The sequence below is a fragment of the Haemaphysalis longicornis genome, unplaced genomic scaffold (genome assembly GCF_048455015.1).
Source record: "Haemaphysalis longicornis isolate Haplotype H1 unplaced genomic scaffold, Haemaphysalis longicornis Haplotype H1 scaffold_8, whole genome shotgun sequence".
Lineage (NCBI taxonomy): Eukaryota > Metazoa > Arthropoda > Arachnida > Ixodida > Ixodidae > Haemaphysalis > Haemaphysalis longicornis.
The window spans coordinates 158,237,505-158,263,302 of record NW_027526445.1 but is presented as its reverse complement, the minus strand read 5'-3'; the positions used below and the strand labels follow the sequence as shown (position 1 = coordinate 158,263,302).

The window sequence follows — 25,798 nt, the reverse complement described above, 5'->3', positions numbered from 1 at the left end:
AAAAAAACTTTCAAATTTCGCGCCATAAAACTTGAGCATTGATGTGATAGGGGAATACTAAAAACATAGTTATCAGTGTGTTAACTGCACGTTAGCATTTTAGTGATCAGATCAAAATGAACCATCGCCCAGTCAAGTTTCTTGTGGCTTCAGTCGAAAGTTGATGTGGCGTTGTGATGACCTCGCCAGAAACTGGCTGGTAAGTGGCCACTACTTCAGCTGTCCTCCTTAATATCTAACTTACTGGTTGAAAGCTTGCGTTAAAATTGCCATCGTTATACTGCAGTCACTGCAGTCTTTTGAGTGAACCAAACTTCGTTTTGTCTTCATTACCTCTTAGATAGATGCCCGTGACCTTTCCTGTATTACCCCAGAATCAATACGGCCTTCCTTATTTCCTTGCTGGTCTCTTGATTGTTTTTTCTCTAGCCTGTCTCCTTCGGGTCAGTCAGTTTCTCACTCTACCGTTCGTCTCATAAAAAGCGAGGTATACGCAGCTCATGAAGTGTTTATTCAGCGTGGCAGAATAGAAGAACAATTTATAGCGCGAGGCCTAGTTGGGGAAGGAAAGTTTGGGAGGGGTTAAGTGTGGTTCACTGTGGAAGCCTCGCAAACGAAACACGACGTGTTCCATAAACGCATCATGAAACCCCGTCACTTTGTCCGGCCCCTGTTAATTCGAGTTTGGCGCACTTCACTCGTCATGGTCACATAAAATCCGCGGCAGGAATACGTGAGAGCGCAGTCATCCTCCCTCACTTCCGACATCTTTTACACCACCTCTGACAACAGTGCAAGTGCGTACTTGTGGGCTTCGTGATAGCACGGTCGCAGTTATGCGGCGGCAGTGTACTCGCTGCCAGCAATCCATCGGGCCGGACAACGCTATCGCAGCTAACACGGTACTACAGTCATTGATACAGACAACAAACAGGTTCTTTTCTAGGCACAAAGTGTCTTCAGCAACACCTAAAACATCTTCATATTTTTGTGTGAGAGTAAATGAAAGCTTTTGTTTCAAATATGAAAAATAAAAGGGTCAAACGTTTGCTAGGGCAGGGTTCCAGGGAGGGTCGCAATCCCTGGCCAACTACTACCTTTTTGATAAAAGCATCTTTTCGCTGTTTCGTACGCAAGCTTTATAGGCAGCAGGCACCATGCTAGCCTTCCCTGCTTGCATGCTTGCAAAGATGATTCATTTTCGCATTTTGGGCTCTCGACAGCTTTCTCGAGCGAAGGTAAATTGTCGCTTTTTTTTTTTTCGAACCAAAATATCACCCGGAATTCGTGCATTGTCCGAGTCTGTCTGAGCTTGAACTATGCTGCGAAAGGACAAACGCACGAACGAGCCCACACAAGCACACAGCAGCTACGATTCGGGCGATGCCGTAGGTCTATGAACAGGACGTGTTCCGTGTCCTTACTTTGGATGGAAAACAGGTCCCATATTACTGCGATGTGGAGTGTGTTCCATAGAACGTCATACGAAGCCTCTTGAGGTAACAACGCTTTCACACGCCGTAGAGAGAACTTGTAATCGGCGCGTTGGTCGAGCATGGTCTAAAACCATGCTATACACGTTTTCCGTATTTTGACGGCATTATTTTTTGGGGGTAGGGGGGAGTGTATATACTGGCCATTTCTCTCCGTATACACCCATTTCCCGCATCTCGGCGGTATTTTTCTTTTTCTTTGGGGAGTGCACACACATACAGGCCTTTCCTCTTCCTGGACACATTTCCGCCATTTTTACGGCATTCTTTTTTCCTGGCGGAGTGTATACGCTTGCTCTTCGCCTTCCTGTCGCTTATATGTCCCCGTGTCATCGCGCCCAGGTGGAACGGAAGTCGTTGGCTCGGATGGCCGACACCCGACACACATCGAAGACGCGAATCAAGCGACGACAAGACCAGAGGCGACGATGATAAGCGACCCCTCGCGTGCGCCCGCTTTGTCACGAGCTAGGCATGGGCTCGATTCCAATGCACAGGGTGGCGAACTAATGGGAGGCATCGGATGACCGAGCCGCCAGAAAGGCGCAATTGTGCCCCGTTTCCGTGGAGAGCTCGTCGCACTCAGCACGCGATGCGACTGCAGCGATCGGGTGACGCGTCGGTCGCGTGCGCACGAGACAATCGGGCATGGTTGTCAACCGAGCGCTGAAGTCTGCGACTGAAATTACCCAAGTCCGAACGACCGGTGACGCCCTTCGGTACGATTTCACCAAAACAGATGTCGCAACAGCACCGTTCGTATATACAAGATGCGTGTAATAAGCATATGCCGAGGCTGTATACGCTGGGTACATTTATAACTGCGCTCAGCATTCGCAACCTGTCAAGCACCTTGGTGACGGAAACGCGGTTCGGACGACAATCGAAAAAGCACGAGCGAGCGCGATACGGCCGGGTTAACGTTTGTTTGTTTGTCTGTTTGAAACGTTTATTTCTCAGTAATTCTCGGCTTACGCCGTGCGGTGGAAAGGGGTTGGTGAGGAAGGAACGTTGGAGGGGAGTCTAGGGGAAGGGGAATGGTGTGGTTAGGAACGAGGCTATTCGGCTCGTCGGAATGAAGAACGAAGACGACAAATGCACGAAGTGTTTTCGCCTCACGTCGCGTACGGCCAGTGCTCCCACCCTAGTGTCACTAGGTACAGTTATTTTATCTAGTGACACTAACCCACCCATTCCCGGTACTGTAGAGGCCTGGGTAGTACCGAAGAGATTACCTTCTGTTAAAATCGAAAAAATGCATGAACCTCGAGTTTCCCGCAAAAGTGAGGCCCCACGTTCGCCGAGAGGGTGGAACCGTTATAGGAGGCGCGTAGTAAGTGATGTCACGTCAGGATCACGAGTGATTATACGGCTAGTCAGGGGCCGGCTCAGTACGATAAGCGGCCATGTCCATAGACACTCACCCCATGAATTGACCGAATACGAATTGACTGTTCAATTCAATGCATGAATTCAACAGTCGAATCGAATAAGGGTTAAGAGTCGAAGTTTACCCGACTTCTTTGTTACGTGCGGAGCTGCGGGTTTGGCGAGTAATTAAAGGGACGCAAAAATCTGCGTGTGTGAGTGTGTGTGTGTGTGGGGGGGGGGGGGGGGGGGGACCCGACTTCTTTGTTACGTGCGGAGCTGCGGGTTTGGCGAGTAATTAAAGGGACGCAAAAATCTGCGTGTGTGAGTGTGTGTGTGTGTGTGGGGGGGGGGGGGGGAGGGGGGGGCAGAAAGCAGAAAGCGTTGAGCAGAAAGAGTTCACCGCTTCACTTGGCAACGAAGGGATCGTGCACACTGCCAGGATAACATCTTTTGAAAACGCAACGGGCCCACTTATACAGCTGTTGCAGGCGCTGATTAGTGAACAGCTCTGTTGAGCCCCGAACGGCCCAAGTGTGCCAGTCGCAAGCAGGAAATCACTCAAAAAGGAGCTGGCAAGCACACCGAATACGATGACAGACGTATGCATAAAACACGCAAACGCACGACACGTTAGCGAAGAGCAGGGTGACCTTCACCAGCTCCCGCCATGGGCGTAATAGTGATGCCACTCATCGTATACACCTCTCCTTCGCGTCAAGGTCAGGATGGTTACGACGCGTCGCGAAGCACTTGCGCACGTGCGGGGAGGTTTTGTTACTTGCAGCCAGCGGTAAGGAATAAAACATCCTCCTCGAGAACCTTTATATTGGTGGCTAAAGTGAGGATTCATAAGAGAAGTGCAACCTCCGTTGCGGGAAACTTGTTGCGCAGCACACAACACCTGGACAGTCTTCGATGCTTTTTGGCTTGTAACCTCAACCACCCACGACACAACGGGTGTAGGATGAAGTAGCGTCGGTGATGGATTTTGTGGCGTGCATACGTACAGAATTGGAAGGACAGACACATTTCCCTGCAGCCAGGTGCCCTCTGTGATTAAAGCTTGGAACATTCACCGGCAGTGCGACTCAGTTCGCTGACGATCGCCGTGTACAGGTGCCGTCAAAGGTATTTGGAACACGGCCTCGTAAATTTACAGGAATTTGTTCTTCCGGAAACTGCCCAGCTGCATGGTGTGCGTTTAAAGTAGTCCGCCCTAATAGAAAAAGCTTTCTGTAAATCGGTAACGACTGTTATAAAGGCAGTAAGACAAATATTTGTGATGTTCACAAATCCTCGTTCTAATATGGCCCCTGTACTTACATGTAGACATTCGGGCAATGGCATACGTATTGCGGTCGTATTGTGCGCAAGTTTTGTACGATCAGTTGAAACGCGTGATTTTGTGGGTGAAAGGGGGGATTGGTGGCGAATTGATGACGGCTTGCGGCCCTCACACGAGTGGCGTTGGACGGGAGTCATAAAGACAACTTACAAAGTACAAATATGTTTATGATAAAGAACTCGCATTTTACTTGTAACTCGCTCAACTCCCTTCCACCCGCGAAAGACGTTTTTAAGGGTACTGACACAAAATTTTGAAGGCGAGATAACTTTGGAAATAGATTGTTGGGAACACACATACATCATCTGCAAAATATCAGCGGCAAATACAACCTAGAACATATTTAAAATTATTTTTAAAGTGTGCGAAACGCAGCCGAGCAGCCAGCGGAGGACCTCGCGCAATCGACATTATCTGGATATTTTGTAAATAAACAACATCCAAACACGTCACGAGTTTGTGTTGGCCGCTTCCGCACTGCCTGCGTTTTCGGCCGGCTCGCCGCTCCAATCGGAGGTCGGAGCAGCTCTCGAGCAACGGACGACGACCCGATCGTTGGCGGCGGAGGCGCCGTGGTTTCGTCGGCTCATCGGGCAGCTGGCCGCGATCTAGGTTGTACAGCGATTTCAGGCACTCTATTTTTATTGTTGTTTTTTTTACACTGGGCGCGAAAACGCGCCGGGGTCACGAAAAGCGCACTGAGCGAGCCGCACGGTCGCTGCGTAGGCAGCGGCCACGGCCGCGAAGTGGCGCAGGCCGGCGCAGGTAGCTCGAGTGATAGCTTATTACGGCTGCACGAGATGGGACCCAAGTCCCAAACATGGCAGCACATCTGAGGAAGGAGTTAATGTTGCGATGGTGGATCGCATTAAAAATCGTCATCTGCACCGCTTACGAGAGCGGCAATCGAATATCCGCCGCAGTGCTAAGCCGAACACATCTGTAGGAGAACCTGTAGGCAGACCGGCCGGCTGCTCCCAGCGCGCGTCTTCCCACCCACCGTCTGGAGCGTCGCGCGTCGTTTTCTAGCCGCGGAAGCATTTGAACTCGCAGCGCCTGCGTCACGTCCACGGTCGCTTTTTAATTGAGCGGCTCACGAGATCAGTACGTGGGGGCATTCGCAGAAACTGCCGGCGACGCGTATTCGACAGTGCTACGGCAGCTCTGCTCTGTGATATCCGTCCGACGGCCACGTGGTCAGCTTTGTTTACACAAAATCTCGCGCTTCGCGGCACCCGCTGAAACCGAAACTGCGACTGGCAGCATTGAAAACGCCTCAAATTAAACAATCGTCGCATGCTAAAGCAAATGAGGTTTGCACACGTGATAAGTAGGTCATTAGCTACTTATCACAACAAAAAAACCAAGAAGCAAAATTTTTGTGTCGGTGCCCATTTAAACCTAAAAAAAGGCAAGAGATACAGAAAAACGCACATTTCACGTCACGGGCACGACATCAGCACTGACGCTATAGAACAAACGCTGAAACGCAGTTATTACGTGAGCGTTGGAGTAGAGCCGAGCCGTCTTCTCAAACTCCTGCCTGAGGTGAAGGCTGCAGCGACCGTTGCGGCGATAAAACACTGTCACGCAGCGGGCTTCCGCCAAGTTGTTGAAGCTAACCTCACCTCATTGGCCCGTTTGAACGATTCCCGAACCCCACTCTCGCCGGGACGCGAACGCGCGCCCTGCGCGGGGGTCCGTTGGCGGTGACGCTCAGGAGGACAGCCTAAGGTGCGTAACGATTTCCCTCACCGCCCGGTCGCAGCTCTTTTGCGCCGGCTCTAAGCCCGCTAGCCCTTCCGTCTGCCGGCCTGTGCCATAGGTTGATCCTTAGTACCTTCGCCCACATATTAGCCGTACCTGACACTCGACGATCGCGCAGTGCGGTACGTGCCTGGGAACGGAAGGACAGTGTCTTTCTATTGCGAGCCCATCGGCCGGCACCCCAGAGTTAGCCCTTATTGCTGAGCCCACCGGTTCAGCGCGCCGATGACGCGCACACTTGCGCGTGGCGCCAGATCGCCCATCGCCCCTTTCCACCCACGGGGATGTTGAAATGTAACTGAAGGGGTTGGCGCGAATAAACGCCTTCTTCTGACGTACACTGGGCATATTCCTTTGTCGCCCTTTACTCCACCTGCCCAACAGAGGCGGTGTTGAGCTGGCGCGACGGCGTCTCAGTTTCGTGAGCGTTCTCAAATAGCTCGAACCCGTGGTGGTTCCTCGCAGTGTGCATGAGTGCATGCCTTGTGCAATGCAGGGTGGTGCATATTGTGAGGTAGAGAGACCACAATATATATATATATATATATATATATATATATATATATATATATATATATATATATATATATATATATATATATATATATATATATATATAAGGTTAGTAGAGACAGAGACAAACGAGAAAGACTTAGAAAATAAAAATAAGTTTACTGACGTTTCAGGGAGAGTCTCCCTGAAACGTCAGTAAACTTATTTTTATTTTCTAAGTCTTTCTCGTTTGTCTCTGTCTCTACTAACCTTATTTTTTTCGCGCTCTGTGTGAGTTTTTATCTTTTCAGTCTATATATATATATATATATATATATATATATATATATACTGAAAGGCGAAGATTCGGGGCAGCCTTTAATTCAGGTGTTCGTGGACGAAGAACACCAAATCGCAAGATGATGATGATAATCTACAAAATGAGGATGTGGATGAGGCCACTGTTTACCTTACTTGGTATTCAGACTATTTGTTTGAAGTTCCCCATTAAGTTGGAATCATTGTCGCTGGGACACTTTGGACAAAGCAGCCTTTTTAACGAACCAAAACTTTGTAGTTTGTCCAAGAATAAACCGGTTTTCTGCTAGTAGTCTTGTTTTCTATACTTAGCTGGTTATAATATAATATAATATATTATAATATAATATATATAATATATATATTATATATAATAATATATTATATATAATATATAATATATAAAATATAACTGGAGGCGCACGCGCACGTGTACACACTCACAATGCTCTCGTAACACACATACACTCGCTACACACAGACATGCTCCCAACACACACACGCGCTCCAAACCGTCAGCCCTTTTTGTTCGCTATGATACACTTGTGCAGGTGAAACAAAAAGTAAACTGAGCTCGGCTTCGTGAAATCAGAATCATTTCTATTTCATGCGGCTACCAGCATAAATAGAGTATGTGCGGCCGGATTTTATTTTAGAATGACTTTCGTGAAAATTCTTGTATTACAGCGCACTACAAACAGGACACAGGGAAGGACGCAGTCCTTCTGTTCCCTTCCTGTGTCCTGTTTGTAGTGCGCTGTAATACAAGAATGTCGAAATACCAACTCGCCCATCAGTCCACACTCGTCAATTTCGTGAAAAGTCACTCCGAGGTTGCTGGCTAGGCACATGGCGGAGAAATAAATCCCCTCAAAATCTCCACCCCGTGCTCCGTTCACTTTTTGTTTCACCTAGACACTGCAGCTTACTGTCAGGACGTTATCCTCCCAGGTCGTTACACGTAAAAACTGCGTCAGCGTGCGTTTTCCGCTTTCGCTGCTCCGACGAAACCACAGTGCTGTCGTTGCGCAACGGTCGGTCAGTGCGGGTGCCAGCGTTCGGAGCAGCAGGAGGCCGACAACGCCCACTTGTCTGCGGAAGACGTGCCAGACCTTCGGGATTCCTGGGCACGAACGGGAGCTCGCGTCACCCACATGTCAATGATACGTTTCGTAATGATGATGGTGCCGCGGCCTCGAAACCACACAGCGCGACGAGCATCGATCGTCGCCTGTCTTATCGAGGCTCATGATGGAGAAAGCGGGTAGGAACGGCTATACGGCACAATAAAGGATGGCTGCGATTCCTCGAGAAGAGGTTAAGTGCCAGGTGGAAATAAACAGCTTATTTAAAGCGTGCTTCGCAGCTGTGATCATGCACACACAAAAAAATTAAACTGTGTATTTATTATGTAATAATTGACATGCCATATTCTTGGGACCCGTAAGTAACCGCGACCTTTCCGCCCTGCGGTTAAGAATTGCTTAATTCTCGGGAGTTCAACTAGAAATAACTTTTTGTGTGTGTGTCACAGCTGCTCGGTGTCTCAACTGCAGCACGGCTGTAATGGTTATTGCTTGTTGCATACTCCCTACCATACGTTCTTTATCCGCGCTCGTGTGGAAAAGTGTACTTTCCTGTAATGACGCAGGCAGCAGTTGATACAGTGAATTGGCGAACTTCAAAGTGCCAGACGTTGTTTCGCGACTGTCATTAGGGTTAGGAGCTGTTCGACATATACGAGAATTAATCTTAAGCAAGTTCGTCCAAGCGGAAGTATATAAAGTAGTTGACACAGCGGTAGTAGTAGTTGTAGTATATAAAGGCGTTTCCAACTTGTTGCGGAGATATCATCGGTATGAGAAAGCGCTACACTCGACTGAAGCATTTGGTGGCGCTGCCACTACGCCAGCCTGGATGTAAAAAGGTGGAGCCGTCAAAAAAAGTTGATTATTATTATTATTTAATTCAGAATAAGTTTTATTACAACCAACGTGACAAGGGTACATAGTATATACAGGAGGAGAAGCAGAGACGTAGCCAAAAGGTATGGGGGTGGTAAGCAGTTCGACTCCCCACCCCCCACCCCCAATTTTTTCCAGGCAGCACAGAAGTGAGACAACCCACAATCCCCCTCTCCCCCCTCTCCCCAAGAAAAAAGTTCTGGCTACGGCCCTGGGTTGGTGATTATAGTAGCGCATAGCGAAACCCGTTTGCGTACAACCTGGATATTCAACTTTATTGCTGATGAATGAATGAATTTTATTGTACAGTAAATTGAAAGGAAAGTCCACCAGCAGGCGGCGTACTTTGTCACGCCTAGGGGTGGACACAAACAATCCGAAAATTTCACTGAAAAGAGCGCGTAAACGAGCGTTGTACAGTTATTCTGAACTTCGGTCTCTTCCAATCATTCGATACAACCATTAGCGAAGCGCTTTCTTAAAATGGCCCTTCTCCCGCACAAGGGATTGCTTGCAAGGGTGGTAGCTTGTGTGCTCGCCTTTTCGCACTGTTTTCTATCAAGGTTTTGCTGCTGCGATGACAAAATCTTATCAATGTTTAAAATGAAATGTTTGAGACTTATAAATGCTGGAAACGTTTATTTCCACGTGTTTCTCGGCTTATGCCCTGCGGTGGAGAGGATTTGATGAGAGAGGAAGGTTAGAGGACAAGGTTGGGGAAGGGTGTGGCCCGCAAGACGGTGCGGTTCGGTCCGTCGGGATGGTGGAAGACGAAGGCGACGAATGTGCGCAGTGTCTCCTCAGCACCGCCATACGTGCGACCAGTGGGGTCAAACCACTCGCGGAGCGGAGTTATCAATGTCATGTTATCGTTGGCTGCTTTGCGTTGAACCAACAAGTGAACCACGCGACCTTGGCAGTGTGGCTCTCAGCAATCGCGCCAACGAACGGGGGCAAAAATCGACAGCGGTGATTCGTCGAAGAAGGTCATTGAACTCCGCTGGCGCCAAGTACAGTCGGTAAAACGCTAGCCTATAACAACGAGTTAAACTTCAAGTAGTTACATCTAAAAACTTCTCAAACATACTCTTTGCAAATATGCTGGAGGCAAAGGGAGCGGGCCGCCTTCAAAACGCCGATATTATGTTTGTTTAAATCCAACCCAGGCGAGGCAAGGTAAGGCTGAAAGTATGAAGGCAAGCGTTTTAGCGACTGTACTTCTGGTATTGGTTGTTTCCTCGCTTGCGATCAGACGTTCCGGCCTCACCCCTTCACCTTCTTGCGTGAAAACGACCGTTTTCAGGACTGGAGCCCTAAATTTTCCTCTACCTGCACTGCGCTAAAATACTTCTCGTATTACTGACCTTTGTTTCTGTTGGCCCTGGGAGGTGTGCTTGACTACTGACGCTTTAGCTACAGATATCTCCCAGAATTTAGCAGCAATGGTTGTCGTTCTGCTCTTGCTGATCACATCAACAGTGCGCCTGCAAATCGGACGCGGTGCGCTGCTCATTGCTGTCAGAGCTCTGCGGCAATCCAGTTTCCTTTACTCTTCTTCCAGTTTTGCCGATATGTTGAAAAATTGGGAAGGAGCGTGCGGGTTTTGCCCTTGCTAAAGTATAGACCAGCGAAATTTGGTATTCGGAATTACAGGGAAACCCCGTTAAAGCGGCCCCCGTTAATTAGGAATTTCGGTTAATTCGGGTGCGGCGTCTGGTCCCAAACAAATTCTGCATTGTTCTTGTGGTGATAGCGCCTATGCCGCGTGCAGTGTGCATGCGTTATCTGGTGCTGTCGCCCTGAATTGTCAAGTGCAGTTGGTACGTGACGTCACTGGTCTGTGTTTGATATATGCCGGTGTCATTGACTAAGGGTTGTCATTATCTCGCCCGCATCGTTGGCGGTTCAGTCCCTAAATTTCCCGGTTCTTGCGGCAGCCCGGCTGCGCTCAGTCTACTGCTAGGCCGCAACACGACATAGTGTCAGAAGTGGCTGTCTTCTGATATTCAAGGGGCGTTGCACCAGTCTTCGTCAAGCGGCGCCATGTCAGAAGACAACGGAGTCAAGCAATTCCACGGCATGTTCGCTGTTCCAGCTCCGCTAACGTTTGACTTCGACCGGACATCCAAATGGTCTTCTTGGATCCAGCTCTTCGATGACTACCGCTTCGCCTCGGGCTTAAATGAGCGAAGTAAAGAAGCGCAAGTTCGGGCTCTACTCTATACGATGGGAAGGCAAGCCAGATAAATTTTTCCCAACGTTCGCACTACCTGAAGAGCAGCAGAAGCAGCACGAAGTCGTCAAAAAGAATTTCGACGAACACTTTGTAGCCGCAGGAAACCTAGTTTATGAGAGCGCATGTTTTCACCGACGCATTCAGCAACCGGGCGAAACAGTCGACCAATTCATAACTGCGTTGCACACTCTGGCGGACCGGTGCGGCTATACCTAGAAAAGGAACGCATGATCCGCGACAGGTTTGTCGTCGGCCTCAGTGATGCGAAGCTCTCCGAGTCGCTACGAATGGATGCGAATTTGACACTCGCCAGCGCTCTGGCAAAAGCTCGCTTGAAGGAGACCTTCCAACGACAGCAGCAACAGCTGCGAGAAACCAGCGACGAACCTTCGGCAGCGGCAGCCAGCAACCAGGGTCAGCCCCAGAAGAACTCTTCAGGAAAGCGTCCCGGCAGCTTGTCAAGGAACAGCGCACCTCATACAAGGTCAGCGCAGTCCTACCCCAACTGCGGTGAAGGAGCGCACCTCAGGACCTCCTGCCCGGCCAGAGCTGCGAAATGCAACGCGGCTGTTCCGGACATTTTGCAGTGGTGTGTCGGAAAAAGGTTGCAGGCGACTGAAAGAAGGTACAACTTTCTTGTCTCCATATGGACAATGGGGCGTATTTCGTTGGTGCGGTGCACGGGGGCACTCTAATTCTCGCTATGCTCAGGTCGTCATTAATGACACTCCGGTGTTCGCTAAACTATAGACTCTGGTGCAGAAGTTTCCTGGGTTACCTACCAGGTTGGACAAGTGCGACATCAACTTAACAGGCCCCGCTAATGAGTCACTGCATGTTGTCGGAAAGTTTCTCGCCAATAGTCAGTGGAATTAAACAACGCACTGTCCTACAAACCGTGTACGTTGTCTCGCCCTTACGCTCCATACTTTTGGGTCTCCCAGTGCTGGAAGCTCTTGAGCTTGCGTTCGCTGACTCGGTCAGTTGCGCGTCAGCCGTCGAAGCTTCCTACCCGCAGCTTTTCGGTACTCAGGGTGCTATGAAAGACGAATACAACATCAGACTGAAGCCGAACTCGATTCCTCTTGCAATTCTCGTTGCACGTCGCATTGCCTTACCTTATCGGGACCGAGTTAAGCAGGAGCTGGAGCGTATGGAGCGAGATGACGTAGTACGCAAAGTTGACGAACCAACAGAATTGTGCGCGGGTATTGTATCAGGACTTAAACCTGCTGGAGATGTTCGTATTTGCGTTGACTTGATGCAGTAAAAATGTTCTTCGCGAGCGCATGCATGTCTTGCCAACGGTTGAGGATAGCTTTGGTCTGTTAAGTGGAGCATCTGTGTTTTCGAAGCTCGACGCTATCTCTGGTTTCTATCAGATCAAGTTGTCGCCCGAAAGCCAGTTGTTAACTGCCTTCATAACGCCATTTGGGAGATACTGTTTTCAGAGGCTACCGTTTGAGATAACGTCAGCACCTGCATGAGTTATTTCAAAAGAAAATTTCGCATATTCTGGAAGGAATCCCAGGTGTGTTAAACATGATGGATGATGTGCTCATTTATGGCTGCGACAAGGCTCAACATGACGAGCGTCTGCGTCTCACTTTAGACCGTCTCGCGAGTGCTGGCGTTACACTAAACAAAGAAAAGTGTTGTTTTGGAGTAACCGTGATAAAATTTCTTGGCTGTGTGCTTAGTCGAGACGGGATAAAGCCGGACCCTGAAAAGGTTCAGGACATCTAAGAACGACGCCAACTAACGTATCTGACGTTCGACGGCTGCTCGGTATGTCTAATCACCTGGCAAGGTACATAGCAGATTTGGCTTCAAAAACAGCGGCGTTACGTCACTTGCTTTTGAATGGTTCTGAATGGACATGGGGATCAGCCCAAGAGCAAGCGCTGTCATACGTCAAAGACGCTATCGGTTCGGCGCGCGTCATGGCTAACTACGATGCAAAGTACCCTACGGTTCTCTCGGCTGACGCGTCATCATTCGGTTTGGGAGCAGTACTGGTGAAAATTCAGCCAAACAACTAAAAACGACCAGTTGCCGTTGCCTCGCGCTCGTGGACGCCTGCTGAAACCAGGTATTCCCCGACTGAAAAGGAAGCATTGGCGATGAAGATTCGAAGGGAACATCAAAGGTCTTGTGTGAAACCGACTACAAACCACTTGTGTCTTTGTTGGGAAAATCTCCTTAAGATGTTTTACCGCCTCGCATTCAGCGTTTTCGCATGAAGTTCATGCGATTCAGCTATAAGGTTGTACATGTCCCGGGCAAGAGCCTTGTTACTGCAGATGTGTTATCCAGAGCCTCGATTCGGGGAAAACAAATTGACCATGCACTGTCTGTTGGTGACGTCATCAGGCACGTTTCTAACTGTTTGTTAAACGCCGTCGAAGCAAACCTTTTTGAAAAAGTGAAAGCAGAACAAGCAGCTGATGAAGTCTGTCAAGCACTCATGACTTTCTGCCGGAAAGGGTGGCCAAAGTTCTCGTCGCTTTCGACGGTTTTGCGTCCTTAGTGGCAGGAAAAATCCACGCTGACAGTCGCCGAAAGTGTGGTACTAAAAGGTGTGCGGCTTGTATACCGCAGAATGTGCGCCTAGAGGTATTGATACGCTTGCATGAGAGTCACCAGAGAATCGAGAAATGCAAAGCTAGAGCCAGAGTCGGTACGGTGGCCTGGGTTGAGTTGTCAGCTGAGAGCTTTGGTGACCGATCATCGCTGAGCAGAGACAGCAAAGGTCGGAACCAATGATCCCGACAACTACTCCACAGCGTCCTTGGCAAAAGCTAGGCGCTGATCTCTGCCATATTCATGGAAAGTGGTATTTGCCGGTCGTGGACTATTTTTCTAGATACCCGGAAATAGTCTTGCTATCTTCGACAAGTGCCACTGTCATCATGCACCTTGAGTTTTTTTTTTTTTTTTTGCAAGACATGGCATACCGGAGGTCGTGGTGTCTGATAACGGAGCGCAATCTGTCGCGGGAGTACAGGTTATTCGCTCGCAACTACGCTTTTCGCGCTGTGACGTCAAGCCCCAGATACCCCCAAGCAAATGGGGAAGTAGAGAGGATGGTCCAAACAGTTAAAGTCCTGATTACAAAAGCGAAAGACCCATATCTTTCTCTCCTAGCATACAGGGACACTCCGGGGCCACTGGGAAAAAGCCCTGCAGAACTTCTAATGGGCACGCGGCCACGGTACCTGTCCATCCGAGGAGCCTTCTGCCTCAGAGAGTGAGCCTGAGCAGGTTCAGAAATCGCGATACAACCGCCCGACAGCGGCAGCGTGCGTACTTCAACCGTCGTCATAGAACTACTTCGTTGCCAGAGCTCGAACAGGGTGCGGAAGTCTGGGTGACAGACTGCAAAGCGAAAGCGCGAGTTTTGCGTCCTGCTGAGCGGCCGAGGTCGTATGTTGTTAGAACTTCCACCGGCGTAGTTCTGAAGAGAATCAGGAAATTCCTGGTTCGCTTTGTTTCGCAGCAAATGACTGTGACGACGGAGGTAGCTACGATTTTCCTCCGGCAGATAGTCCGGTAGAAATCAAACAGGGATCTATGCGTGCTACACACAGCCAGGTACCGGACGATTCATCTAGCCCCTCATTGTCATTGCCGCGAACTGACCCTCCGGAATACAGAACGCGAGCTGGTCGTCTTGTTCGAAAGCCAGACCGCTATGGGTTCAGTAACTGAGTGTTATTTCCTTTTGTGCATTGTTTCTTCCTGGTATAAGTTTCTGCTAAGTTTCGTTGCGTCTGTCAGCGTATTCTTAACGGGGAGATGTGGTGATAGCGCCTATGCTGCGTCTAGTGTGCATGCGTTATCTGGTGCTGTCGCCCTGAATTGTCAAGTGCAGCTTGTACGTGACGTCACTGGTCACGTGTGTTTGATATACATGTATGCCGGTGTCATGGCATAAGGGTTGTCATTCGAGCTTTAGCAGTCCGTCTGTTCCGTAATGTACGTAGTTACTGTGTTGACCGGGACCCATCTGGGCACTTGTGCATTCGTCGCGGTAGAGAGAGAGAATAACTTTAATGAAGACTAGTGATGTTAGCCGAGCCATCGGGCTGGCTTGCTACGCTAGATGAGAGAAGAAAAAAAAAAAGAAAGAAAAGAGAGAAAGAAATGTGGAAACGAAAAGATGCCATTTGATGCGGCCGAAATTTTAATTCACAAAACTCTGTCCAGTTCTGTGCTCCGAAGAAACTCCAAAAGAGCTTTGATTGCACGTGCAGCCGTACGACCCGACCATGGACCCAAAACAGCCCTCAGCTCAAGTCCCACACCAAGCTGCCTGCACAAAGGGGGATTAGTTCCGCGGACCGGCCTCCGCCATGTCCGCGCATTCGTCACGGTTAGGTGTGCCTCCTCCCCACTCCTCCTCGCTCTCCCGCTCGCGCAGGCGCAGACGGGTCCCGGTCAACACGGTAACTACGTTCACGACGAAATAGACGGACTGCTAAAAGAGTTTTAGCAGTCCATCTGTTCCGTTGGTTACGTTGTTACCAGGTTGGCCGGGACCCGTCAGGGCACTTGGGCATTCGTCGCGGTCAACGTCACTAGATAGGTTCAGTTGTAAAACTCCCCATTCGTCCCATGCATTGAAAATGGTACTCTTTCTTGAACTTGTCACCAGGTGGCTGTAGCGTTCCTCCCGGCTCCACTTTGCAACACGTCGTCTGCTTTGCACAGGCAATTGTTCGCGTGTTCATGTGCATGGTAACATTATCTAGGTGTTTGTTTACAATATTATGACCGATTTTTTTGCTTTATTGGTATTATTAATTTATTATTTGCCAGAAAACAGCTCGTATGAGACGTTAAAACGCACGGAACACAGTTTTTCGCCCGTTATTTGCTCGGCCGCTATCAAAACCGCGATTTCAAAGGACTGACGCATGCAATACGTGCTGCAATCACATTTTGGATTCAGTTACACGTATTCACCGATAATATAGCTATAATTGCACCTAGTTTCGTACATAACGCAGTTCAAGTGCTTTATAAATCCGTACTTTTTTGGCGAAGCTGATGACGTTAACGAGGAGCAGGATGAGCATCAGCCTTTGCAATTCATTGCACCACCATTTGATCACAGGTGAATGTCTTATCGCTTCTCGGCCTTTTGGCTAAGATCAAAGGGCTCTCTTATGAAGACGACGTGTACATGAGTTAATGCCAATCCACAATTTAGCGTTTTCCTTTTTTTGTTTCTAATCAAGATTTAGTACTCAATAGCCTCTAGAAAAGACCCATGAAGGAACAGAGGCGTTTCACTTACGAACGACACGTCAGTTATTACAACTGCATAAAAAAACAAATATTTCAGGGGAGGGACCGCGAAAGAATGTAATTGCTATTTTCATAACCTTCTAGCCCACAATTTCTCCGTGACATTAAGGTTATTGGGCATTAACTATTCTCAGCAGTATTTTTGGATAAAGCGAATTAAAATGTACATATAGTTTTATGTATACGAGCAAGGCAAACAATTCAAGAATAAAACAAATAATTCCTCTGCAGTTCATGTACTTCCATGTACTTCCAATATGAAATGAAAACAATACTGCCCGAAGGCTTATTCCACATTTACAACACAGCACTTCAAGCTCGAGAGCACTTCACGGCAGTCTCTAAATCAACTTTGCGCGCCAGCTGCTCTTGTGACTTCAAGTTCTTGTGTCTACGTGCAAACCTTTGTGTCTACGTGCTTCCGGGTGGCTTTCATTAGGAGTTTCTTTGCATGAACTCGGCAGGACGAACACATCGGCTGGGATCACAGCACTTGGCTTTTATGAGAAATGCACTTATAGCATTGAAACCGAACTCTTTTACAAGCGTGTATCTCGTCGATAGTTTGCAAGAAAGCTGTCAAATTCTCCATCGCGCATATGCTGACATTTGTGAAGGGTTTTGCGGGACGACCATAGGCACTTGCGGTAGGCACATATCCTTGACCAACTTTTATAGATAAACGTTGCCCTTGACTTGCTAGCAAGTAATCGCACATGGAATCGCTCTATGCCACTTAGAGCGCAGTACTTCTTCGTTTGAAGCACCGAAAAAATGCCGCTACCTGCAGCTTGCGTCACTCTTTCAGCCGGGCACGCAGCACGTCGGCATGCCTCTCACAGAGGAAGTTACCGACCGCTCTTTCCCGTAATAAACTGCAACACCACACAGCAATCGCTGACGAACCACACCGTACTTGCGACGAGAGGATACTGAGGATACCAGACGATATGACATGACGGCAGCCAGGCCAGGGGAGTGAAACTTCCTATACCATGCATGGGACGCGATATTCGCTCGCAACGCCGTACAAACCACTGGTTTTTGGGGGTGCTACTAAAAACATGGAGGCGCGTTGCAGATATGCACTGGGATACGCCATCTTCATAAGGACAGAAAAGCCGAGCGATGGGGGGGCGAGGGGGCGATTTAGCGCCAAATTCAATTGGGACGCACATGCAAGGTAAATTGAGCGAGTGGAAGATATTCAGATGGCCAGCACATGACCTTGTTCCTGTTGCGCAACCCGCCACATTATCAAAAGGGCAATTGTTTCGTTCTGATTGACGAAGTTTTGCGCGTCCACTTCTTTTTGCACCCCTTGTTCTAAGTGCGACGTTGTCTTGGTTTTAAGTATACACAATAGAGACAAGAATATAGAGCATAGTTTTCTAAATGTTTATTGCCTAGTACCATTCATACAGTAAAAACACAACTTGGATATTTGACGCTTTTAGTCGAATACAAAAGTGTATGGCACATGGCCGCACGCTAATAATTAGGTATCCAGCCAGTGCATATCTATCCGCAGTGCCTTGTCTGTCGAAGGTCCGCGTGGTCTCTGCTGGTGAAATGGGCAGGACACAGCCGGTAGCTGCTGTAGATCTGGCGAGGTGGTAAATGAGCGGATCCTGCCTTTTCGCACACTGCAGCCAAACGCGAAATCTGGAACATCAACAAGCACGTGTGTATATTTGGGTTAGAATGAATACTATCTTTATGGCTGCTTTCAGACGCACATGCGATAGTTTTGAGTGAAAACTGGCATCTGTATACGAAATAAACGTTATCGGATATATTAGGAATCTTTCTTTCTTAAATGAATTTTGGCTACAAAGACGACTTGTGGCAACACCAACGGTAAAGGCAAATTTTTATTCAAAATCAGCCTTTATTTTTTTAGAGGCGCGGATACTTTTTTCTAATTGTGTGATCATAATGTTCGGTGGTAACGACACACCTTCCCTCCTAATCCCAAATACATTTCTGCAGAAAAAAGCAGCCATCCTACACCAGGGTCTTTAAACAATTATTCATGCATATATATACTATCGCGCACTATGTATTCCTCAGGTATTTTTCGGGCCCTGCAGTAAACGGGCTATAAAAACCTTATTTGAAAACCTCTAATAAATTACTAGCACAGGTTAAACCTGCATTGTCTAATTATTTATCGGCTTGTAGGTGTAACTGCGTTCTCGAGAATATATCGTTCTTGTACTTGCTGAAACTCGAAGCACGGAACTGAAGCGTAAATTACAAATTATAAGTGGCGGAATTATAGTTATGATTGTATTACAAACATATACAGTAATTGCTTAGTTTGTATATTTATTGCTACAAGTTCATTCTGCTATATGCCGTGAATTCAGGTGAAGATAAAATGCAGAACGCACAATTGAAACGCACTAAAATAGTTTATGTAGTCACTACTTATTCAACATAGTGCTAACAACACGATATGAACCTATGGACCCACCCTTTGAGCCAAAAGTGTATGGGAGATGCCTTCGTCCAGCTGTGGACAAAGATAGGCTGATAATAATAACGATATCAGTAATACTGATAATATATAATTAGAATAATCACAATAATATTGATATAATAATAACGACAACGCATGCTACGAAAGCAAACTAAACGCAGGCAATCAAAAGGTAATAAAAGTAGTGCGGACAAGCTCACACTGTTGTATTAGTTATTGTATATGGTGCTACGAATACATTTTGCTGCATACCGTGCATTTACGTAAGCCATAATGCGAAACACACGATCGAAACGCATTAAATCAATAACGCACGTATAATCAAACGTGTGTAGCTAATGTAGTCATTGGATTGCCAGATGCTCTGCCGCGCATTTCATGCGTAATTCAAGAGGCAAAGAAGACGATCAGAATGTAAAAAATAAATAGTGCGCGTGTATGCTCACTTATATTATAAAGCTACTGCTGCAACCGCATCCTGCTATTTCGTGCAAGCGCAGAAAAGCAAAACGAGCAGCATGCAGATCGTACCTTTCTTCCGCCGGGATCCAAAAGAATTTTATGTCGGCCTGGCGTGAAGAATTTTGACGCCACTCCGCACAGCACGATCTGTGATGACGGCGCGAATCCATTCAAACGTCTGTTTCGATGAAACAAACTTTAAGGTAGTAAAAACGGCCTTCGGAACACCGTGGATCGTAACATACTTATGGGCGCGACAAGAAACGCTCCTTTGCAGCGGTGCCAAGTAGAAAGGCGCGGTTCCCGTTTCCTACTCCGGGTGGCGCTCGTATTTTCGAACTGCAACTTTTAAGTTTACTTGCACATGAAGAACTCCGTAATTAACAAGTAACCTGCTAATAAATATAAAATGCAACAACAGCGTTCATTTATGCTCGTATGTAGCACAGCCCCCAAACATTAGGATCGCTGCAGTCACGGGACAGATCAGAGCGGTGCGAACCGTATAAAAGGGTCAGCTAAAATTCTCTGTTTTGTCGCCTATAAAGAAAGCTGACAGATTAAAGGTCATGCATTCACCCGAGGAGGTTTGGGTGTATTTCGCAGTACAGTGTACTGTGTGTACTGTTTCTGTATGCAGTAGACATCACGTTTGAACGTTTTATTTGGCTTTTACAGCAATACCCGCGGCTTTCCCAATGGTTACCAGCTGCAGCCTGCGCACATGGAGGCATCACACAAGTTCATTGAGCTTCAAGCTCTTCACAACGCCAGTCTCGAAGTGGCTGCAGTACTTGTAGTCATCTACAGGCCAGATTGGGTTGAAACGGCAATACTTAGGAAGGGCGGCTTCCACTCTTGCCAAGGCCTTTTCCGGCAAGCGCGAACTAGTGACCGCCAGCCACCGCATGTTTGGTGTCATCCTAAGCAACCGTTCGTCTGTTCCGTCGTGTACGCACCGGGTTGACCGGGACCCGTCTGCGCCTGAGCGCGCGGAAGGGCGAGGAGGAGGGGCGACGAGGCGCGGACATGGCGAAGGCAGCCCCGCGAAACTAATCCCCCTACCGCGACGAATGCCCAAGTGCCCTGACGGATCCCGTTCAACCCGGTGTACACGACGGAACGGACGGACTGCTAAAATCTCGCCCGCATCGTCGGCGGCTCAGTCCCTCTCCCGAATCTTGCGGCAGCCCGGCTGCGCTCGGCCTACTGCTAGGCCGCAACACGACAGTTATACGGCTGAAAAATCTAATTCGGACATATTCGGTTAATTTGAACTCCCCACCGAGTTCAGGTGGGAAAACAGCAGCGCATTCCGCCGCGGCCGCGCTCCAGCTAATTGTGATTCGCAGCAGACATCAAAGGCTCACCTAAAAGACTTAGAGATAGGAACGGATAGGAACGAACGAGTTTGTTACATCTCGGAGGCACTTAAAAAAAAATTCCCCCGCATTTCCCCGAGGGGGAGAATGTGAAAGTGCGAATGCACGGTTGTCGGCCCGCTTGCGGCGCTTGCGCTCGGCCCCCGCAGCCCACCGCCTCGCCGCCTTCTCTTCCATCTCTTCCATCGGGTTTGTAGTATCACGTGTACACCACGCAGTTATCAAGCCGCTATAACGCCGCTGAGTCGCCAACGCACGCCGCTGACGACGTAGTTTGAATGCGTTAAAGATATAAGGCGCGTCAACACTGATATCACCGTCGCGTCCGTGGCTTGATCGGTAGAGCGTCGGGCTGCGGCCCGCAAAGTCCTCGGATCGAAACCTGGCGCCGGATGCTGTTTCTTCTTTAAATATAGAGGAGCACTGCGGACGCCGCCGCCGCCGACGCCGGCGGTGGATGGTTTGGGGTCGCTTATACGCCTCGAGATTCGCGATCGCTGCGCCGCCTGCCGCCGCTTCTCCGTGGCGTTTGCGGGATTAGCGCTGCGTGGCTGATAGGCGGTCATGCAGTGTTTTGGTTCTCTTTCGCTTCTCTTTGCCTTTCCGCGCACGAAACAACTTGTTATGGTGACGTCTGTAAGCTAACTTCACGTTTAGGGCACTTAAAAAAACAGCTGCGTCTTGGTAGAGCTCTCTAACGCCAACAAGAGCTACCCGGGGAGGCGGTTCTGCGCGCTTCTTGGCCGCTCTTGCGGGCGTCGGCGACGGTAGCAGCATATCACCGAGGTCACCTTTGAACACGTCAGCACAAGTGAATTCTATTTATTGTCGCCTTGTTTAGACCTCATATTGGCACTGTAAGAGGTTGGTTCGTTTTGCAGCGCAGACAACAAATGCGGCTTTGCTTCGAATATGTACCTCGTAGAAAAATATGTTTCGGGGATGTGGTAACCCAATAGCTGACAAAAACTTGTGCCTTTTATGGGAATATAAGCCACGCGAAAATGTTAAGTATACTCAAAGGCTGTGCTTTGTCAGATATGTGCCCACTCATGCCTTATAGTAAGAACCAAGGTATATCTTAATGAAACCACGGGAAAATGAATGGTCTGCAAGTCAGGAATAAATAGAATAGTCGTACAGGAATGAAAAAAAAAAAACCGAGTGCAGCCTCTGAAATGCTAAAGACGTTTGTTTGAGCAAGGTAGTATTCACCAGACCAACTAGATGCGAAATGCACTATTTCGCTAGACATGGGGGGGGGGGGGGGGGGGGGGAGGAGGACGCTCAACTATCGTTGTTTACAAATTCCGGGCGATATCAACGAATGAACGTTTTAGTAATCACACACACAAGCTGCGTGTTCACTTTTCATTTGTTTTTCGCCTTCAACAAACGGCTGATCACTCGGCGGACGCATTTTTTGAAGAATACAGGGTAGGCAGTTCACAAGCGATACGAAGTGTCGTTGGAAGAGTTGATTAATTGATTGCAGGTTTTAACGCGCCGACGCAACGGAGACGATGAGGCACGCCGTAGTGGAGGGCTCCGGATTAATTTTGACCACCTGCAGATCCTTAACGTGCGCCGAAATCTCGTACACACGGGATCGTTGGAAGAGTTTCGTGTCTGATAAGGGTCTCTGATTTCGGTTTATGCTAGATTCTGCAGTCTCCCTGTGTCATATGACGATTTTTCCAAGAAGAGTTTGGTCACAGACGCGGATTACTCTATAAGCCCATCTTCGTGCTTTTCGTGGAGGATAAATGTAACAGATGAATCTTTGCGAGCGCTCACCTCGGCACAAGACGACACAGCATTAAATTTGTCGTCGTGTGCTGACTCCGGAGTGTAATTTTGCATTATCCATCGTACTTCTTTAGTACCGTTTCTAAAATTTATGCCGCATTGGCTTGTTCATGGTACTGATCAATATCTGATATGTGATATTGGCAGGCATAACTTGCGTGCCGTCAGGTATGAGTGCTCCGCTGGATTTTGTAAGTGCACAAAGTCGATTTACATCATAGTGTGTATGGCCGCAACATGACCATCGGAGGAAACACTGCTTACGGAGACACTGCAACTAAATTTCAGGCCAGCGGAATTGCAATCAGCTGCATGCAAATGCTGGCTTCGGGACGCCAGCCTGTAACACGCCCGGCGCTCATATAGATCTCACTAGATCGCTTCATAAACGTTTATAATCTCGTAAACACACCACGCTTGCAAACAGAATGGCTGCTCCACGTTATTCGGTATTTAGAACGTGGACAAACGGTAAATCGCCGTCTTGAACGAGCCCCAAAAGCAACGGCGACAGGGGGGAGCGGGCCGGGGACTCCCGCGCCTGCTTTTGAAACGGGCCGCTAGGGGGATTTCAGTGGCGCCCCTACAGGCCGCGCTCGAGGCGTATAAAGTGCATTCGCACTTAAAACGCATGGCACTGATTCACAACCAAGTGAAAGACAGAATGCAATCGCTGTGGCCATCAGTCTAGCCGGCCACGGCGACCACAGATTTCTCTACCCCCCCCCCCCCTCTTTTGTGTCAAACACATTTTGTGCCATTTTGTGTCAGCAAACACGACAATCACTGACCTTTAAAAAAAAGTTTGGTGATGTTGAAAAAATTTTTCAGTTATGACCGCGGTAATGTGGGCACTCAATTCAGACATTCTCTCCGGTACCGTGAAATCCTAATTAACGGGGCTTTACTGTACCGGTATCCGCTGTTTTCCAATCCCGTTCGAATGGGGAATACTCGGTTCGAAGTAATACAGTCAAATCTCGTTGACTCGCTCTCATAATTTCATTCGACCCTGCGCCGGAAAGTATTACGGGGTGTCGAAAAACTTCCGGCTGAGTTGACCTCTCACTATAGTGTCACGAGATTGTCTGCTGCAGCGAAAAATGTCTCGAGTAACTGCGCGCAGAACCAATCACCTGAGACCGCGTGAGAAGAGAAAACAAGATCTCGATGAAAAACTTTTATTTAGTATCAATCAATATTATGTGTTTTTTTTTAACCCTTTCTAGGAGTCGGCCAGTATCCCTTGGGACCTGGCGGCACAATGTTTGCATTTGGGTTTAAATTGACCTGGCTGGAGTTTACTAAACAGTAGCGGATTTGGGTAGATCCCAACCTGTAATTTTCGCCAGATTGCCTCTTCCTTTTTGCCGAGTTTGCAGTCTGCGTCTGGGTATTCATTTCTTGTTAGTCTATAGTATTGCGTTATTTCTCGGTAGGTGAACATTGTCTTTTTCAGACGATGTGTGTTCTGTGGAACGGGGCCTGAACCTGCCCGGAAAGTGAGTCCTAGGGCGAGCTCATCCTGAGTGTCTATGGGCCGGGGTCCAGATTAGTGAAATTTGGTGGTCCATTGGGTTTTTTTGCAACGATTCTGACCGCCTCAGTTGATATTTGTCCTCTGTTATAATTGTTTATGGCGTTTTTGGAGTCGCGGATAATTACCTTGGTATTTCTGGACGTAGCTGTCAGCGCTATCGCCACTTCTTCCGCCGTTGTGACAGACCTATTTCTGATCGTGCAGCATGCGCGTATGGCCATGTTCTCATCGGACGCAACCGCAATCTTGTCTCTTCTGCGATGGTATTCCGCTGCATCAGTGTATAGTACATCGCACCGTCCTCCCTACTTCCTTTGTAGAGCCTCGGCCCGGCTCTGTCGCCTATCCTCATGAAACGCTGGGTTCATGTTCTTTGGAATGGGGAGGAATTCGGATATTGTTTCTGATGATCGGTGGAACATCCTCTTGCGGGTCGGCTGTGGCTTCATGGGGGATACCGAGTTTGCTCAAGATATGTCTGCCCGTCTTGGTTGACAACAGCCCTTGGTGCTGTGCAATTCTTGCCGCCTCGATCAGCTCCTCTATGGTGTTGGAGACGCCTACCTTCATGAGCTTGTCCGTGGGCGCACATATGGGAAGTGCTAGGTATAGTTTTGGTGCTTTATCTGATGAGCGCGTCTAGCTTGTCCTTCTCATTCTTGGTTAGCTTTAAATATGGTATTGCGTACGTGATTCTGCTGATCACAAACGCTTGAACAAGTCGGAGGAGGTTGCCTTCTTTCATGCCTTAGTTCTTGTTTGCAATTCTGCGAATGAGCCTACTAGTTTGTTGTGCACTGCAGTCTAGACGAGCTATTGTTTAATTATTTCTGCCGCTGGCTTGAAGCCATAGTATGAAGCCCCGATGGCTTGAAGCCATAGTATGCCGTAGTATGAAGCCCAGTATGCGGATGGTTTGCACTTCTTGTATTTCCTTTCCGCCAGCTCTAATCAGGATATCGGCTTCGGTCACTAATACTTGACCCTGGCGTGTGAAGGACGAGAAGTTCAGACTTTTCCGCAGAGGATCACGGGCCCTTGCCCGAGAGCTCGATAGTCTTCAATTTCATCCACTGCCTTTTGCAAAACTTCCTCTATTTGACCGTCGTTGCCTCTTGCTATCCCGGGGGTCACGTCGTCCGCATATATGCTGTGCTTTAGATATTCAATTTTCTCGATCCGTTCAGGAAGTCCAATTGTGGCGACATTTTAAAAAAATGGGTGACAGAACTGACCCTTGAGGAGCACCTCTATTTCCAAGGCTTATGCCATCAAAACGCCGCCGGAAGTTTTCCGTCACCCCGTAGGATTTGGTCACTATATATACTTCGCAAGCCCTATTAGGTCGTTAAGCTCAGTGTTTTTACTTCGGTTAATTCGATTAATCTTCAGCGGCCACATCTTGGCTGAAAACTCCACGACACTCAAAGCCTCTAAATTTCAATTGTGCCACTTTTTAATCTTTTTTTATGAAAACGCCTGAATTGATCTCGCCTGTTGCTTGTGCGCACGCTGGACAGTTAGAGGTCAAAACTCGCACAGTCGGTTCTTGCTGGATCTGTCATACTTCTAATGCATGCAGTTGACTCCCATTTCGGAGCGGATCAGTGAGAAGACTGCACAACAGCTTGTCCGAAAGAGGACACAAGTGCCAAAACAGCGTTGGTTTTTATTCACTATCACACCGTCAATGAGATCAGAGCGGCAAATATATATTATGGCGGCCGCCCGTACAACTTTTTTTTTTTTCGAAAATACATTCAGGCAATATAAAGACAGGGATGTGCAACCCCCCCCCCCCCCCCCCCCCAAAAAAAAAAA

At 48.3% G+C, this 25,798-nt stretch overlaps 1 pseudogene; it reads left to right on the top strand.

The window, feature by feature from the left end:
• Window positions 1-10,682: 10,682 nt before the first annotated feature.
• LOC144149958 (uncharacterized) lies at window positions 10,683-14,697 on the top strand (annotated as a pseudogene).
• Window positions 14,698-25,798: the final 11,101 nt, after the last annotated feature.